This window comes from Cygnus atratus, chromosome 2 (genome assembly GCF_013377495.2).
Source record: "Cygnus atratus isolate AKBS03 ecotype Queensland, Australia chromosome 2, CAtr_DNAZoo_HiC_assembly, whole genome shotgun sequence".
NCBI lineage: Eukaryota > Metazoa > Chordata > Aves > Anseriformes > Anatidae > Cygnus > Cygnus atratus.
The window spans coordinates 31,821,682-31,841,630 of record NC_066363.1 but is presented as its reverse complement, the minus strand read 5'-3'; the positions used below and the strand labels follow the sequence as shown (position 1 = coordinate 31,841,630).

The window sequence follows — 19,949 nt, the reverse complement described above, 5'->3', positions numbered from 1 at the left end:
TACTGTTTTGGGTGATTATGCATTTGGCTGAGGTGATGCAATGAGCACCTGACACAGCAAGAAGCACAACACAAATTGCCCAGGCTCTGTGTTTGATGAGCCAAGTGCTGTGTCAGGCTGTAGGTGCCATCCAGTGGCTGGTCTGCTGGTGGCACCCAGGTGCTCCGTGGCCTCAAGGTCACAGTTACAGGGTTAATCTCACCTTTGCTCACTTAGGCACAGCTGGTCGTGTCCAACCACAGCAGGATGAGGCTCATATACAGCATTTCCTTCCCAAATTCTGGGCCAAATAGCTGAAGGGTAGATATACCTGCCGTTATTTACCTACCGGGAGCTGGACAGAACTGACCGAGTCATTTAGCCAAGGTCATTACTGGCTTTTTGCAGCTGTCTCAATTACATCACTGAAGGGAAGACTTTAGACTCCCAGCCATGAAGAACTTGTAAAGTAATGCATTAACTCCTATTAAACTCAATGTTTGCTCTCCTTTTTACAGGATTTGCTTGGTGAAACAGCAAAAGGAAAGTGTTCGCCTGGAGACAGACCTATAACACCAAGCGTTACTGCTGAAAATTTGCAGAGAGCTGCCAACTAATTAACACATCCGAGCAGCTCAGCTCTCCTGCTGAGTTACAGCTGCAGAGGGACTATTCAGAGAGTTAGTTGCAAGCACTGTGGTGCTCTGCGTCTTTTTCTAAACTTCTCATATGTGAGCAAGTGACAAAAATGGAAGAAGGAAAACATTCAAATACATACTTCTAAAGGACCTCGGAAATTACTTAAAAGCAACTGTTCCTCTGAATGTTAATATCTGACTCAATAAAAAATGACTCCACATAAAACCACTGGAAAGACTGGAGAGATGATTCAGCAGGGGTTTTCTTCTCTAATATGTATGGCTCTGACACCTTAATATAGTCAGCTTTATCACATCTCCTGTTTCATCACTTGTGGTCCAGATTTTCAGAAGTAACTGGTAAGTGCCTTCAAAAATATGATCCTAAAGACTTCTTGGCCATTCAGAAACCTGGTACACAATTTGCTCTCTGAGCAACGGTGGAGTTTGTCCTCTTGGAAGTCTGGGACACATCTGAATGGACTTTTCTGTGGCACAACAATTAGATGTGAATCGTGGCCTTCACAAGCACTTGCAAATGCTTGTGCACCTCCTCCCTAGGTGCCAGATCTGCCCTCACAGTCTGGCCTCTCCTCATCAGGTCTCACATACAGCAGCCCTAGCTGTGAGCTATTTTGTGCCAAGACCACAGAACAACTCTTAAAAACTGTTCTTTGTGCATACAGCCCCCTGTAAGCAAGAGTTTTGACATCTGGCCACCAGCTAGCCCTCCTCAAGCCCCTTTTCTTCTGCCACCTCCCTGAAGGATAGGTGCCAAAGGAGCTGCATCCAACAGGACACCTGCAGACTTGCCCCATTCAATGATCCTCTTAGATGGGTACTTTAGAGCACCCAACTGTTTTCCCCACCTTTGCTAATGGCTCTGGCTAAATATGACTTGAAACTCAGCTGCATGATAATGTTGGGCATTGGATGAGATGTCTGTGTGTTTGGAGATGGGTGTGTGTTGGCTGGGTAGGAAGGCTGGGGAAAGCTGCCCAGGTAGGATCTGCACAAGATTTTGCATCTGGGCTGCTATGAGGTCTGTGCTGACCCCGTTGTTCTGGCACCTCATGGCTTTCTCTAGTAGAAATGGAAAGAAATATCAGAACCTGCCTGTGACCTTTGCATTGAGAAGACTCCTATAGGGAATGGTTTCTGGTCTTTCAGGGGCAACCACTGGCCTTTGTTTGGAGTTAGCAGCACCACAGCTATTTCTTATTTTAGCTTTTATTTGGCTTTTCCTACACCATGGATTGGTGCTGGAAAAAGACCGTGACATCTCCTGGCTGCTCCCACCATGCCTTTGGCTCAGGGACAAGCTGTGGGGGTCTCCAGGAAAAGTAATCCTCCAAGCACAGTCAAGAAATAGCACAGGCATGCAGTAGGGTCTAAAAATGAGCTGCTTTCTTTTTTTTTTTTTTTTTTTTTTTAACCTTCAAAGCAAAACCAGCTTTTTCTTTCTGCCCTCCTTTTTTCAAATCAGCATTGTGAATCGACTTACTGACCCAACCAATGCTGAAGTTCATAGCAGGGTTTCAGAACATTTTACCCCATGTTCAGTCTTCCTGCGCTCCTTGATGGGAAGTGCTTTGGCTGACACAGCTGCCCTATACGCTAGTTTATTGTGCTCGGTGGAAAGTGTGGGGAGTTGCAGTCCTGCACTATTAAGTCCTGCAGATTAAGAATAGGCAGGCTCTAAATTTCACGTCCCTTGATTTTCATGCAGTTTTCTCAGTGAAGATCAGGAAACCTCTGTTATATGGTCTATTGAATTAAGCTTTAGTAAGCAGTAACGAAATGGCTAGAAATAAAGTATGCATCATGTATCATTATTACAGCTCAGGATCCATAAATGAACATTTAGAAGGGATAAAACTTGCTGGTGGCTCAGAATTACAGACTTCTGTTTTTCTTTTTTTCCCCCTTTTTCTCTCCCGCCACCCTCCCCCCCCCCCCTTTCTTTTTTTTGGTCTTTTTTCTTTTTCAGTATTTTCTTCACAGAAAACTTAAGTATATATCATTAAAGGCAAACTTCAGACACACATTAGCTGTTTCTCCCCCCTACCATGCTAGATCTTTTATGTGGTTACATCACCATTCAAGTCATCATAAATATAATATATGATGCGTACTGTGGTTTTAGCTCATAGTCTTTTGAAAAACCGTTCTCCTGCTGAAGGTGACAAAACATGCTATTAAAACCCAGAAGAACTCTTAAAGAAGGCTTAAAAACATAACGTGTTTTTTCAGACAGACATCTGCACCACGTACAGGAGTAAATGCCGATGGGCTTTAATTTCATTAGCAAATGAAGGACGGGCTAATAGCGCCACCTAGTGCATGAGGCTGAATGCTCTCCATGTGTATAGGGGGAGCATATGCATTTCATGCTGGTCCTGAATGATATTTTCACTGCCAGGATTTAAGGCTACGACAACAGGAAATCAAGTACAGCTGGACTTTGTTGTTGTTGTTTTTTATTTGTTTGCTTGCTTTTATTGAGGAAAAGGAACTTTAAAATTTCAAATTTTAATTTGAAATATGAATCTGTATGTTTTATGTATCATTTCTGTGGTGATCTGAGTGTCTCCTTTCTGTTTCTAGAGGGCTGCTTTTCAACATGGTGACTTTTAACAAGTCTGAATGACTTCAGGCACTGTCTTGACTACTAACTACATGCTCAGCTGGTAGGTTACACAGAAAATGAATTTCCCCGTCACAGCCAGATAATATTACTTTTCACAGGGATGTGTACTGTGGCCACTACAAAACATTAGGTCTTACACACAAGCAGAATGTATATGCAGAATAGTCAGTGTTTTGCCTTGTACTTCACAACTGGTGTGAATGCAAATGATCTTTGAATGTGTTTGTTTTAAAATATGCACACAAAGGATGACTCAAGTAACATGAAAGAAAAAGCAAGGAAAAATGATTGCTTGTCTGTATTTGGCAGGAGTTTTGGCTTCTTTTAAAAATTATTTATTTATTTATATGCTATTTAAGCCATCTGAAGTGCATATTTGAGATGAAAATAGTTACTGGAAAATAGAACAGTTGCCATCAATAACCCTGATGCGTCACACTGCTTTCCTCCTGCTCTTATGTATTTGTCTTTAGTGAGAAGAGAGGATTTTTTTTTTCTTTGTAGTTTTACTGTTTGACAAATGATTTAGGAAATAATTTTATTTCTCTTTCTTGCAGTTTTTGTTGATTTAGGTAGAAATTTTTGTCTTTCCTTTTGTACACCCTTGTTCATAAGCTAAGAGCTTGCTGTCTGTAGTCAAGAGCAAACAAGCAGCAAAGAGCTGGGCTTGTCACCCAGCATCTGCTGAATAGACCCTGAGATGGTTCTGAATTTGTTGTACATTATTATTGCTCCTTCCCCCCGCCCCGCTCTGAATGGATCCCTTTGGTTAATTTTGCTGGGATGTGAAGATCTGTGATTGCTCTGCTTGGCAGGTCTGTGCCAGCCAGAAATAATGGAACAGGCTCTGTCCCTGAGTGCCTCAGAAAGCACTTCCAGCCTGGGTGAGCCCCTTCTTGAATGGGGCCATGGCGGCTTGTTCTGAAAAGGAAATGCAATTAGGGAAACATCAGCCCGAGCGTTTAGATGTGAGTCCTCAGGAAGATCAACCAACAACAGACGCACAGTCTATTGCTGACCTCTGAGGTCAAAAACTTGCACAATTTGAGAGAAAAAAGCTTTGGTGACTAATGGAGCCCTTTAAGTAACATCCTTTCCCAGTCCAGGAGAGCAGCCATTTCAGCTTCGTCAGAAAACTGCCTCTGAATGGTATTGTAGCCTTGATAACTAACCGGCTCAGAGTACAAACAAATTCTAAAGCCTTCAAAAGGGTCTCTGATGTTCTATTGTTATTCTTACTGTGCTGTGGGTGAGAGAGCATGTGCACTCTGGACATGGTAGGAATAGGGAGAGAGATCTCGTGTTGGTGCAACAATAAGTGTGCTAGCGGGTATCTTTTTCAAGAGTTTGTTCTGTTAAATGCACTAAATCGTACTCCTACCAGGCTAAATCTCAGATACAAAGTCCCGAAGTGGGAATGTACAGTTCAGGTACCTTGTAGTTACCTTAATTTTACTCCCTTGTGAATACCATGCATTTATTTCAACAGCAGGATCTTTCATGGCACATCAACGTCATGCCTGCTAGTCTGACCTATTAATATGTTTTATGGATTGGCTCCTCATATAACTTTTCCCAGTGTGCTTAGGGTGATATGGGAAGACAGTGGACTAGAAAATTTAAGATTTATTCAGCATTTCAAAATGAAGGTAGCTTTTTTCTTTAAGCTTTTTTACAACGCCTTTCTAAAATCTAACTTCTTGCCCCCAGAAATCCACTGGAAGATAAGCAATTTAGAAAATGGTGAGGATTCCAGGTTGGGAAAAGATTTGGGCACCCACCGCTTATAGACACAGCACAGAACAGGCAGCTCCAAGAAGACAAAGAGAGATGCCTTTCTTTCAGGAGAGTCCATCCTGAAGGAGCAAATTCACTGGGACATCTTGCAGATTGGCTTTTAAAGCTGGGTCTGCAAAAAAATCTCTTCATACAAAAAGGAACATCACACAGGAACCCTGTAAAGTTAAGTGAGAGCTAACTGTTAACGTGTTATAGTGCTCTAGTGTGTTTTGCTAGCTTTGATATTTTGGTGTTACCCATAACTTAAGGGGCACATTTGCTTTCTGTGTTCTCTGTCTTTCAATTTCTGTTTGATTGGCCATGGATAGGCTGTCTTTTTGGAGGGCATAGGAAAAAAATTCAATATATTTTATCCAGGCTGTCTGATTTTGTCCTTTCTAATTGAGATAGCTTCTTTTGATCTTGAATGAATTCAGGGCTACTTGTGACTGCAGCCATTCTTTGCTATGAAAAACGTACTTAGGGTGATATATGTGCATCTAGGCTACTCTCGTTGTCCTGCTTCAGTACAGTTCACAGGGCCAAAATCAGAAGCCTAAATTTTCAAATGCAATGTAGATTGAAATAGTTATTGACAATGTATAGCCACAAATAGTCACTTATGATGATGCAATTGTGAGGAGAATCCATCTTGCTTCCTTAACTTTGAATTTTTTGCTGTCTACAGTTGAGGTTTTTTGTGTGAATGAACATGACTATGTTTTTGTAGTGTTGCATTTACTTGTTTGCTTTTTTAAAGATGTTGTTAGTGGTGGAAGCACCTGTAGTCTAGACTAACTTTCCTAAGCAGCTCTTATCAATCTGTGCTTATGCTTTGGTCTCCATTAAGTCCTTTCACGCATGACATCTATAATAATTCTCAGCAACTCTTGCTGACAGACTCCCAAGAGTTATTCCCAGTCTACCAGGTTCTGCAGCCAGGAACACTGACTGCCTGATACCGTGGCTGTGATGATTCCATGGCTGCACATGCCTACACCATCTGCACCATCTGATGGCTGAAAAATCATTCTTTTTCCACTGCCAGATGGCATTGTGTCATAAGGAATAAAATGCTATCTGATTGTGCTCAGTTGTTCTACGTGTTTTTTTTTTTCTGAGTGGAACCTATATTGTTTGTGTTTTGACACAAAATTCCTATTCAGTGTTACTACTGTACCCCACAATGTGGAGGAAACCATATCTCAGATGCTTTATTTATAACCACTGCTTTGCAAAGATAACTTGCAGCCTTATGTTTGAAACTTGGCTATCTAATGGCGTGCTAATGGATGGAGCTGTACTTTTGAAAAAATCTCATTCTGTTGCAGAACAGTTCAAAAAAGATGCCTTATTGAGATATTTTTTAGGTGGAAAAGATGGTTTTGGTACTAGAACATGTACATTCAAAGTGAAGCCACCCATTCACACATCTTAGTAAGCTCTTGCAGGCTAATATAGAGCATCTAGTTCCAGCCTAACCTTACTTCATTCGGGACTGTGTGGGGAAGAAAGAAAAAGTTACACTAGGAGCAAAGAAGAAAATTTATGCCTTCAGCTGACAGAGGCTTGGCACAGTAGGCTAACTTCAAAGTGTGCTAATACTCTCCAGAGATCAGTAAACATGATTAATATATAGTCTGTGGGATATTTTTTTTTCTGTGTGTGTGTGTGTGTGTGTGTGTGAAGTTACATAGACTTCTAAAAGCAAAAACAACTTTTGTATTTAATGTCTAATGCATTCCATCTGGTGGAGTGTGTATCAATATGTTCCTATTAAGGGCCAGATTAGGGACATAATGCACATGCTGAGTAGTAATTCAGTCTGCAAATAGTGCAATAGTGCTATTCTAATGAGAAAATCATCAGCATATGATTTTCAATCTCCCATATCAGTATGTTTAGAAAAGCAGCACCATGCTGCTTGGGGTTTTCTTTCCTGCACCATACCTATTGGGCTCCTTTAGGAGGCAGCCTGGGGAATGGGAAGCTCTGATACTGATTTTTATTCTGTGGTAGGTCTGCTCTGTGTCAGACTACGTGATCTGTGCTGTTCATGCTAGTGTGGCTTTACTGGAAATTTCTTCCCAGAAGCCACCCCTCCTGCGTGCATCTTAATTTAGCTTAATGGGTGATACATCTCCTCAGCAGATGCTATGGGCATAGAGCACTACTGATGGGTCTTGCTCAGCTTCATAACTGTGCCCTGAGTCAGGTGTCCTGAATCATCTGTTTGTATGTCTTTGCTTTCTTTAAATACCAGAGTTTCTGGGCTTTGTTTATTTGTATTTTGTAGACTTCAAAGAGACTCCTCTGGATATTTGTAGGACAGTTAAACTGCAGTCCCTGCCCCAGCTAGCAAATGGCTTGATCTGTACCGTTCTGTTGTCTTTCAGCTGGTGTAGGAACCTCATGTTTGTAAGTGACCATGTCATTTTCCTGCAGTTCTTTTATTTCCTTATAAAATAGGGAGGAGGGCAATGTGGTTAATGTATTTTCTTCCTCTCTGCATTTCTTTCTGAACTTATTTGTACAAAGCTATACGCTGTTCAATTGTAAAGTTTCCCTGTTCCTCCTCCTCCTCCCTGCAGCCGCTGAACAGTTGGCAGCCAGCTGTAGCATAAAAGGAGGACTTTGAAGGGGTGGGGGCTGCTCTGCTGGCATCGCTGCCAGCTTTCCTGCAGGCCTGCTCGGGTTTGCTGGGCTTTGTGCAGCGTGTGTGTGCTGCCTCTGCCCTCCCTGCTGTAAGCCTGGAGATCTCAGCCTTCTCCTCTGTGCTATCAGCTACCTTGGCCAGCCCGTGTCAGCTGTCCTTTCATCCACGGTCATTGCCTGGCATGGCCTGTGAGTGAATGCAGTGAAGGGTGCCTTAGTTTTCTTCGTTCAGCTTCAGAAAGATCAAGTGAACAGCGTAAATTTGTAAAAAACAAACAGTAAAATATGCTCGGTTAGGTGGTATGGATTCTCCTTTTTGTCTTAAAAGGCAAGGTAAAATTTCATACTTCCCGACAGGAATGTGGTGCGGTTTGTGGCTACGTCAGCAGCAAAAGCATGATGCCTTTCCGAGAGGAGAAGAGGTGGTTTTGGCTCAGGGAGAATGAATGGTCAGTGACACAGCATCCCTCCTCAGTTATGTTCTTCCTCTCTGTGGCCTGCTCAAGGGACTAGCTCCAAACATTCAGTACTAAAACCCAATAATGGGGGTGGTTGCAGTGGTACCAATAGTACTAAATTGGCGAAGAAATGAGTAATAAGGATAGTGACTTCTTCCTTTTATCTCACGGCACTGCCAGGTAGCAGCACTAGGCACACTCAGCACATTTGTCCCAGGTCAAAGCCAGCCCTGCAGGGTTCGGCTCTGTGGCAGCCCATTACGGCAGCAGGTAACAAAAAGGCAAGGTCACTGTCTGCCTGTTTCCAATGTGTGATCATAGTCTCCAAGAGACATCTCAAGACAGCAAACATCACTGTTACCTCAAGACCTATCAGGAAGTATCAGGTAAAGTGGAAATTTTAATCCTAATGATTTTTTAAACTCAGACACACAATTTCCTTTCCAGATAGGTTTGTTTTCCACACTTTCTGGCTCTTCACATCCTAATTTGTTGGGATGGAAACAAATCTTAAGGGGTCTGATTTTAGGAAGGTGATGACAAGTGCTGATTTCCAAATGGTGACAACAGGGTCCCCTAAGTCCTACTTGATTTGTGCTCTCTGCACTAACAATGCAAAGGCGGCAGTGAAATTCCTGGCATGATCCCACAATCCAGCTGCCATGGGAGCTGGAAAGACTCACCTGGGGAGGGTGTTTTTACCATGGCTATTCACAAATACAGGTATTTGGAAGTATGAGTGGATGTACAGTTTTACATACAACAGCTGCCATATCCTGTCATCACAGAAGAGATATGGGAAGGCATCCAGGGCTGAATTTCTGGAGGCAGACCCCTGTTCATCAGGAAGAAGTGTGGGATTGCTGTGGAGCATGGCTTTCTTGGAAGATGGAGAGAAATGACTTTGGGTGATTCCAACACTGTAGAGTTACCTGTATTCTTCGTGAGGATTTAACCGATGTTAGTAATGTATTATATTGGGATTTTTTCTTCTGATGCATGGCATGCAGTCAGAATAACAGAAGTGCTAAGCACTTGCAAGGATTTAGTTTTGCTACAGTTGATTTTGTTTTTAGCCAAGCTGTGAAATTTGCAATTATATTTTTAAAATGTGATTTTATTGTCATGTAATTTCACAGAATATCATAGTAATTAAACCCTGTTAGGCAAGCATGCTTGGCAGCAAGTTTGCATTGGTAATCTGTCTAAGCTCCATTCAGAATGCTGAAATCTTATGAAAGTTAGGTGCTTTCCTCAATAACAACTGACAATTCAGAAACATATATGCAACCTTTTCAAACCAGTTGCCTTGTTTTGGATTGCACAAGCAATGGCATGCGTCGAGATTTGGCTTAATATGCTGTGTGACCAAGGTGTGCAGAATGCAAATATTTAAGGTTTCCACTGGGGACACTGAGCTCTAACAAGGAAATATTAATCCTTTCTGAAGGCTGATGCAATTCATACTGTCGAAAGCAAAGGGATTAAGCATACAATACTTGTATGATCAATAGCTTCTTGTTTGATGGAATTCTTCTCTTGAGGATTAAATTAAAATTAAAAAATTAAAAAGGATTTAATTAAATTAAATTAAAACTATTGAATGGGGAGAGAGCATGTAGTGAAGTTCTCCACAGCTGTCAGGAATCTGTTAGATCAAAATCGACTCACCTTTGCCATTGGCTATAATAATACTGATTTGAAATGCCTTATATTGTTACAGGTTGCAAAGAGTTAAATATTAGGACATTCTCATTAAGTATTTCCCCCCTTTGGATTTCACAGTGCTCTATCAAAGAGAAATACTACAATGGACTAAATATTTTGGAAGATATTTCTCCTCTGGGAGAGAGACATTTACAGAAATTCCGGACATGAAAATGTCAAATGTTACTCATCCCCTCTGTGGCTTTTTATTCCTTTTTGAAGTATGTTTGCTTCCACTTGGTAGCTGAGGGTGTCACTGCTTGTTATTTGATATGTGGAACTGGGGCACACAAAAGGATGACTAATCCCATTTACTGGAATTTTACAGTTTTCATCAAGGCCACAGTTTCCATTTCAAGCTTTATAGTAAAAACAAAACACTGACTGGCAAACTGACTTCTGTTATTGTTGTAGTAAATTAATATAGATTGCTACTACAGTAAAAGAATCCTTCCTGAAGATTACTACTTGAATGGGAAAGAAACTTGCATCTAAATATTTTACGAGGGGCAGTATATAGTAACTATATATGCAGTACAGAAAGTTTACTGTCCTTTTCCGAGCGATACCAGCCAGCATATTGTGCCCTTTTGCAAATACACATGCTCTCTACTACTCTCCATGGTTCTGCCTCCCTCTCTGTTTAATTTTGTGGTTTCAAGACCAGTAGATTAGATCTCAGTCAAAATGATTTCTTGTTATAGCCATGTGACTCTCAGAGTTATCGGTGAAAACTGCATACATCCCTTGCATCTTGAATAGTTTTTGTTTAATTTTCAGCTGATCTCAAGGAAAAAAGAAACACTCATATTCACTGTCTTAGGCTGATCTTTACAAAAGCCTTTTCTTACAGTTTCTCCAGCATTTCTAGTGAGGTGGTGTTTCTAGAGTCTCAGTGAGGGCAGCTATAGCAAGTCCTCAAAAAATGGTTTGAGCTTATTGTGACAAATCTGATTATCATTATTTTATTTATCTTATTTTATTTTATTTTATTTTATTTATTTTTTATTTTTTTAAAGAAAATCTAATTCTAAGATAGCAATCTGTTTGCATTCCAGCCCTAAGCCCCTTTTACTTAATTCACTGTGCTAGTCTTTTCCCTGGTCCCAGATCATTCCTTCTACTTTTCCCTCTTCCCCTTTTTTGCTCCGGTGAGTTACAGTGAGTAACTGTCAGATTACATTTGTATAGATATAAAACCAAGGTTGCAAACTCTTTGTTTTACTGCAAATCCTACAGTACCTGGTATTTTGGACTCCCCAGCTTCTGGTCTGTCACCTGAGCACCTCACCTTCTGGGCAAGGCTGGAAGACTGAGCTAAATGAGTTCTGATGGCTAGAAATAAGAAGTCTGGAAATTTCTTGATTTTTAGACCCTGTGATCAACCCTGGTTATATGAGATCTTTTTTATTGCTTTACAGATTTTTGTCTTCTTGTCTTCTGGAATGTGTGTCTGCATAGCAGTTTTCTCTACTCCTTTTTGTAAGGTAAGTAGGATTTATTTTAGATACCTGGAGTCCTCTCTCAGGTGGAACCAGAAACACAAACTACCAAAACACAGAGGATAATGGGAACTTTTGGAAATAAATGAGTAATTGGGCTAAGCAGACCAACTGGGAAGATCTCCATTTGAAATTAGCAGACTCTTGGGGATGGAAGTCCTCTCTTGCTGGTAGCACTGGGGTGATTTTCAGTTTCTTGAGACTGAATGCAAGTTTTAGGCTTGTGCTGGCTCCTCATTGGGTAAGACTGGGTGGGCCAACTGTGCAGCCTGAATGGCTCTGGAGACCAGAAGTCTGGGATGTCTTTGTGGCATACATCTGGGCACAGACTATTTGCCTAGGTGATGGAGCAAGTCAGGGTTTGTCACACTGTACTGCCAGGCTGCCCCATCTCTCAGGGGCACAACACTCGATGTGCTGTGTTCTGGGCTGAGTGAGTGCCAGTCAGCTTGGTGGGTTTGGGCATAGTGTTCAGATGCTACAAATTTAGCTGAGGTCACCTGATGAAAGTTTGTTTTGATAGTTATAATGGCTCTTTTCCATATAATACTATTTTCTGTCCCACATTATTCTGTGTCCGAACTAAAGGTCAGCCCCTCATCTGGTTTAAATCAGTATGGCTGTGCTGATTTCATGCTTACGTACACTAACTAATAAGCTGGAAATTTACAGCCAGCACTGTTACACAAATGCATGTAGACTCATGGCACTGGGGTCACCGGTGACAGCATGGTTACGAATGCTGAGACATTTTGGAGTGAACATTTGTGATGTTCACATCTGAGAATGTGGAAAATCACAGTGCCGTATTCGTTGGGGGGCCCAGGACTCTGCTTTCAGTTAGATTTCAGCTTCTTATAATATACCATCTTTGCCCCTATGCCATTCTGACAGAAGCTATTCTTTAGAGTATTGCTGCTAACAAAAGGATGCCACTATCCCAGGATCTTGTAAAGATCCCAGCTTACTTTTAAAACTTTTATTTTCTTCAATAGCAACCAACCTCAAAGCGTTCTTGTTTGTGAATCTAGCCAGACACAACAGAGCCACTCTTGCAACAGTGTATTGTGAGTGGCCTAAGAAACTACTGTTGCTGCTGGCGTAACTTCTTTCTGAGTTAACACTGAGGGAGCATCAGATGAAACTGGGAGCTGTGCCATGACAGTAGACTGTCAGCAGCTGAAGTGCAGTCCAGAAATGGAAAATGTATTTTTATATCTTCTGCTATACTCTTCTAAGGAACTTTGAATTTTTTTTTTCCTGTTTTGCTTGCCAAACCTAGATAGAAGTGTACATATCCTTAAATTATTATTCTATGTTAAAGAATTTTAGTATTAACACATGCCCCTTTCAAAATAGAGCAATATTCTGAGTAAGGATTTGAAAGGGAAGAATATTTTATCCATTAAAAATGTATTTTTTTCATATTTGCTTGCTTACTTTTACTTCTGTGAGACTCTAAGCAACATATGATACTACTGCCACCCTATATTTGAGTATTCTTTTACGGAGAACATGAATATAGACAGGATAATTGTTTTGTGGTAGATTCTTTTTCTTAAAGAGTGCTGAAGCCATAAGCCATGAAGCCATGTGCTATAAAAAGAGCTGAAACCATAGGGTGGTTCTAACACTGCTCTGTACAGGTGTTTAAACATCAGAAGCCTGCCAGGAATTAGGACTCCAAAGCTGTCTCAATGCCCAGTCTCCCCCACTCTGTTCCTCTACTGAGCAGCTCTTCTCTCTCCTCTTTTCCAGAAGGTGTCACTGTAAGGCAGTGTTGGTCAAAAATCCTGTAGATTTAAAAATAAACGTGAAAAGGAATTCATGGCTCTTTCTTTCTTTCTTTTTTTTTCTTTTCTTTTCTTTTCTTGCAGTGATTATTTAAGTCCTAATAAATCCATATCAACAGTATAAAACATTAGAATGGGAACAAGAAATGGGAGCATCAAAGTTTCTCCATAATTTGAGTTTACAACCTGTCTGAGAACATTTCATCCCAAAGTAAATTCAGCTTCTCAGACCACTAGCTTAATAGTTGTGAGTGTGAAATCATCAAAATGACCAAGCAGTTTTAAAGCCCACACTTTTGATGCTAATATTCTGGTCACACAGGCACACGTGTGAGAAGCACGTGCACACCACTAGATGCAACTTCATAAAGAAAAGCTGCAAACAAAAACATTTATTTTTTCAGGTATTCAGTGAATTTTGTTTGTTTGCAGACTTCAGCTTCCATTGGGCTGTGGGTCTCAACACAATACATTAGCTATTATGAAATGAATGGGTGTCAGTTTTGGAAAATATTGTTTATATGGGTAAAGATTGGAAAGCAGTGCCACAAAGGTGGATGGATGAGTGTGAGGTCTCCAGCTGTCTGAAAGAGATGTGGATACTAAAATGAAATGCTAAGGCTTGGATATAGGAACAATAAGCCAGAAGTGCATTAGTAGGCAACAAGTGAATGGAAGGAAGCTCAAGATATGAAAGTAGACTAATGGAATGCAGCTATGCAGTCATTGTAAAATGTAAGTATGGCCTAGAATAAAACATGAGAGGTGTTTCTTGTGAAGCCAGAAGAGCTTTAGCACCTCTGACCTGAGGCTGTCTGAGCACTCACCTGGAAGGCTGCACCCAGCTCTGGTTGTTCAACTTCAGAGGTGGTGAGCGTAGGCTGGAAGTGGAAAAGCACTGGCATGCTTGGGGAAGCCAACTGAAGCACAGAAGAAACATTACTTAAGATGCAGGTAAGTGACAGCACAGAACCAGTAGGGGGGAAGTGGTCATTGAGATGGAAACTAGAGAGATGGAGTTTGGGGGCAGAACCCCCTCTTTGTACCATAAATACAGACTGTAATGTGGTTAATGCCCTTAATTATAACACAAGACTAGAGTTAACAGTTCAGGAGGGCCTGTGTCCTACCTGTGTTTCTATGCAATGAGATAATCATATGCAAATGCTGGATGATTCATTTATTTCTCATCTGCACTCTGCATGGGATGGGCACAGTCCCAGAAGTGATGCTACATGACATACCCTCTGTCTCATGATACCAGGAGGATAAACCACCACATAATGTTCTTGGAGAACAGGGAGAGGAGAGCAGCCTTACCACTGCAAGCACTGCACTGGTGCAGTGCTGGTTTCCCAGTGAGGAAACAAAGTCCCCCCAGGCCTCAGGACTCCTCCAGCTGGTGATGCCCAAGGAAACTGTGGCTGCCTCCTCCCTGGAAGTGTTCAAGGCCAGGTTGGATGGGGCTTTGGGCAACCAGATCTGGTGTAAAGGTGTCCCTGTGCATGGCAGGGGGGTTGGAACCAGGTAGTTCCAACTTTATGGTTCCTTCCAACCCAAACCAAATTCTCTTTCCCCTTTTTTTTTTTTTTTTTTTTTTTTTTTTTTTAAATGGAATCCATAATATAGGATAGCCTCTTTGATCTGGTCATGGTAGCCTTCGTAGAAGAGCTCTGTCATGTGAGAAACCACTCTGGCAGGAGCAGTTCTGGAGCCTCGGGGGCTCCTGTAGTCCAGTGGGGAGTGGGATCCCTGTGAGAAGCACGGTGCCCACAGCAGTCCTGTTTCCACTTTGGGCAGACCTGGTTTATGGGCCATTGGAGTGAAGGGACGACCCAAAAGAGGAGCACAAGCACATAATTCTCCTGTGATTTTTGCTTCTCTGCGACAGGCATCAGAGAGGAGAGAGGAAGTGAGAGCAGGGGGGAGCAGGGTGGGAGGCAAGGCAAACATCTGAGGTATGTCCCTGAAGGACCCTACTGGGGCAGAGTTTCAAGTACTCATTTTTCCAGCGCATTCTTTGCAACAAATTTTCTATTTAGCCAAAGTGTTGACATATCAATCCTGATCCGAATTTGTATGCTGCTTTGATTCTTCAGGCAAGTATTGAATATGTAGCCGAATTCTTAATATAGAAGCAACTGGAAGTAGGTCACTTCCGCCCCTCAAATGCCGTTAAAAATCTCCACTTATGCTATGGAGGAAAAGGAAAAGTTTTCCCTCTCTTTTCATCTTCCTAGGTTTCTATGGCACAAAGTGCTCCATGAAAATAAATTGGCATCAAATAAAAATAATTACTTCCTTTTTCTTTTGATTTGACTCTTTATCAGGACAATTTTAATGAAATCCATCAATTTACTTTGTGGGATTCTAGTAACATACCTTCTTATTATTCCATAAATAATGGCAAAGTAAGAATCTTATCACTATTACTTTTAAATCAGAATTATGGGTTTTATAATGGATTCCATAATACAGATTTCAAAGTTTACAGTAGTTTAACCATAGACAAACATTGTATCCTTCCCTCCTTTGTAATTCAGCTGCTCTTTATTTTCTTTTTCAGCTTTATATGGTTTAAACATCTGGGCCTTCTGAGTCGTTCCATGCCTGCTTGCCTTATTAGAGGGTTTGGTGCTGGAGTTCTCCGACTGAACGCCAGAGTCCTTCCCTTTGTTTTTCACAGTGACGTACACGAGAACTTTGAGGTGGTGTAAGAACAGAGGGATTCGTGGCTAATAAATACTTCATCTAAATGGGTGAGTGTTTGAGCTGGGCTGTTAGCTTAATTCTAACCATAAGGAGCAATAACCGCGGCATACTTTGGGTGGGAGAAGACATCAATCACTGTCACTTTTCAGCAGAGGAAAACGAGCAGCAATGGGAGAAGCTGGGGTGGATTTTAGCTTTTGGAAACTAGGATGTAAGCTTTTCATCCAAGCTAACTCTTTTCTGGGTTGCTGGTGTTCCTAAACACCGTCTCACAAGTTTTATTTCAGTGATAAAGTTACTCCAGTTACTCAATAAAATTGGGTGATTGATATGTGCATTCTGACAAAGGCTGGCTACAGATACGTTATTTAATTGTACTAGATCATAGGAAGACCCTCACCCATATTGGCCCCTGAGTGTGTAGGGAGGTTTTCCACAGTAACTTCCTTGATATACCAGGACTGACATACTGGTGCTGTGCTCTGAAATTTATTTTAAATCTCTCAGCTTAGGGAGAAGTAACTTCTGTCACAAGTTAACATGCTGTCATTATCAAGCTCCCTATAATTTAAGACACTTCTTTTTCATGGTTCCTAAGTTTCATTTACATTGTTATCAGCAGGCAATAAGAAGATTTGCTTTTAAACCATCATATAAGGTTTACTGAGGATAGTGATTTCTTGATGAAATTCTTTCTGATGTGAAAATGATTTGCTTCCTGTAGTAAGTTGAATTCGCTCTTTTTTAAGAAATAGAACTGGGGTAAACGTGCTATGCTTCTCAGAAATGAAAATATCTTAGGAGAGCAGTTTTTGATATGAGCAGCTGTTGTGAGCAGCCTGGCTGGGCTCTGCAGTCAGCACAATGTGAGTTCACTCCCTTTTGTTTTGCACATTGAGGGTAAGATCCTGCCCCAAAGGTGGCAGGGGATGTTTTGTCCCTGACTGCAGGAATTCAAGACATCAACTTTAGTCTTCAGTGCAGCCTGTATGCCCCCCCCCCCCTCCCCCCCGCTTTCTATCTTCCCTGACAGCCTCTTCAGTGTTGCTGTGTTCTTAAAAAAACTCATTGATGCTGTTCCTTCCTATTTGCTTTTTGGATACTGGGTAAATCCAAAGAAATCTCATCTTTAGCAGCAGCATCACTGCTGTCACTAGCATGAGGAGGGTGCAACTCTGCTCTGCAGTGTTGTCTGTGCCCATTACCAGCAGAGGAAAGAGATCTCCTCTATGCCTTATCCGTTTAGAGGGGAGGCTTCTTCAGTTACAGAGCTTCTGTCTCCTAACTATATTCACCATAGGTGCTTCTTCTTGCAGATACATTCTGCCACTTTGAAACAGCTGAGCTTTTGTAAACAAAATGGATTTTCCTCTTTAATCTGGGAAACCGCTGTCATTCAGATAACTTCTCTTAAATCTCTCCCACTGCCTAATTTCTTTGAGAGCCAGTTGACTCATAAAATACAAAATGAGAATGAAATTAGAAGAGCATTTGCTCTCTATTTTCTCCTAATCATTATTACTCCATACATGTCAGCTTCAGATTTACACTAGAGACAATTTTGAATTAGAAGTAAAACTGGCACAATCTATCAGGATCTCCTCATTAAACTTCTTTCAATCTGTTCTATTTTTTAGTCTGTATTATTTTTCTCTCTTTTGCTATAACTACTTATAGTGTTTAATGGCCTGATCAGGGTGGAAATGTTCCTTCTGAAAAGCACGGATGACATTCCTGTACTACAATGGTTACAAACAGTTTTGCCATTCACTTCAGTAGAGTTAAGAATTCTTTTTTTCTGCATGAACAGGAAAACTTTAATACCTTTTGATAGTGCTTTTTATTAAAAAAAAAAAAAAAAAAAAGGAAAAAAACCCTATGTCTTCTAAAGGAAATAAAAAGTAAAAGTAAATAGTTTTGTAATGTTACCTCCCCCCCCCTCCCCCCCAAGAAAAGCATTTTCTAAGCAGAACTTTTTAATTTTTATTTCTGATTTTAGTCTGACTGTTTAAAGGGTCATTGATCAAATGGTTTCAAACATCTTACTGTATTTTTTTCCCCACTGATATTTCTCCAAATCTTTCTTCTATTTTCAGTTTGGTTGAGGTTCATTTTGTATTCTTATGGAGTTTAAGCAGTCTTTTGAATAACAGCCAAAAGTCAGAGAACAGAAAATGGGTGAGTTAGATCCTAAACAGTTTTCAACTCAAAAATATTTTAACATTGCACATGCAAAATGGACAATCTGCCCTCAGAAGAATGCTCTAGTGATCTTCTCTAAAGTATCCTGATACAGGCTGTGCTCTTCTATAGGAGGTGTTTTGCTTTGTGCAAGTCATCTAAATATTTATTAAATCACAGAAAAATAACTTATCAGCATACTAATTAAGTCCATCACCTTGGGAAATGGGAAAACAGATTTCCAATCTGTGATTATTTCCGATTATTACTTCAAGTTTTAATATGAAGTGAAGAAAATTGATGAGAGATTGAGCGAATGCTCTTTAATACCAGTCTACAGCTTGGTTATTCATACATTTATTAAGGGACTAGGTGATGTAGATTTAAAACTCTTTAATAAATAGGACCAAATTCCTTATAGGTGTAGGGATAATTTTACTTGTTAAGCTATTAGAGGAAATTTTAATTCTTCTTAAGTCTAGATTTTCTTTCTTTGGATCTTACTACAAATACTTGGAAGGAAATTCTCTCTCTAAACAAGATATAACTTTCAGTCTGTGATGTCCTCTTTGTAAAACTGTTTTATTTTCCTCCTATCAGCAAGAAAAACATTTTTATTTCTGACCATTCTACACTGTTTTGTTCTCCTTGTCAGACACCAAACTGAGTAAAAAAAAATACTTTAACATTTCTGCTTACCTACTAAAATCATTCACCTCATATTATGGCAAGTAAACTGAGGACTAATTACTTTGAAAAATTTTATGCCTTTCTTCTGGCACACAAAATGGAAGTGACTTACCAAAATGTCTGCTCTAACTGTTGAAATAGCCCTGGACTAAGAACATTCAGCAAAGAGTTTTTGCTGTGTCAAAGTGTTTGCCACTGAAGAATAAATATCTCCATGCCTATGCTTCAAAGAGATGCTCTCCCTCCCTCAGCTGCTCAGGTCCCCTAATGAATGTTATTGCTGACCAGGTGTTGACAAAACACATCAGTGTTGAGACAAGTCATTGATTATACCAAAAGAGGAATCCATATCACACACCTAAATGTTGTCTGCAACCATTCTTTGATATGTCAGTAAACCTGAAGTTTACTTGCTTTGGCATGTCTCCCATAAGTGACCATCCTGCACCCTCTCAAACTAATTTAATAAGAGTTTGGCAGGATAATCTTGACTGTATTTCAATTCAGTGTCATTAGTTTCAGAAGCACCTCCTTCCTTATAATAATGAGGAAATCCATCTTGGCACCCAAATTACTTCTGCCTATTCCACGGTGGATCTCTTCAAGTGATTACTTCAACTAATTCTCTTGTAATTCATGTGAGTTACTGCATATCTTTTAATCCTGTTAAGAAGAGAATAGTGATTATTTAGTTAAGGAGCTCATTGGAAAAATGATCTAAAGTGTGCTCTGAATCATTAAACAAAGCCCATAATTGAATTATGTAACACTTGGGAGAAATTTCTGTGCTTGCTCCAGAGGGTCAGCAATGGATATCAGTTTCTAATGTATTTAACTCTGACCATGAACACAAAGAAGAATGTTTTCCTTTGTCTATGTTCCTTATTTTTCACCATGTTACCAATGAATTGATTTAGAAATTTGGGACTGGATGGTTTCCAATATAAACAAAGTTGTTGCCCAGTTGTATTTCTTTTGAACAAAGTGAAACATCAGACAACTCATCCTGATGACACAGCCTGACTGTTGACCTGCTGATCAGATGTAGTCCAGTATGTAGTGTATATGAAAATCAAATTTTTGTTGTGTTTTGCTTTTCAATATATACACTTCATTGGTTTTGGATATATAAAATGATTTACTGCTGCTCTCTCAAGCCCCATTCTCCCCAGCTCTCAAAACAGCTTGGTTGTTCTATTATAAAG

General features: G+C 40.4%; 1 long non-coding RNA gene across 6 annotated transcripts in view; it reads left to right on the top strand.

Moving 5' to 3' along the window:
- The first annotated feature begins 7,334 nt into the window (after positions 1-7,334).
- The window catches only part of LOC118255915 (uncharacterized), a 34,004-nt gene continuing 21,389 nt past the window's right edge, over positions 7,335-19,949 (top strand). For 2 of the 6 annotated variants that reach the window (XR_004781087.2, XR_004781081.2), the window contains exons 1-4: positions 8,169-8,545; positions 11,288-11,353; positions 13,942-14,115; positions 15,728-15,920. This is a non-coding gene — a long non-coding RNA (uncharacterized LOC118255915). Of the gene's footprint in view, positions 7,465-8,168; positions 8,546-11,287; positions 11,354-13,941; positions 14,116-15,727; positions 15,921-19,949 lie in introns of those variants that run through there. The other 4 variants (XR_004781085.2, XR_004781082.2, XR_004781079.2 and 1 more) reach the window with 4 other exon arrangements.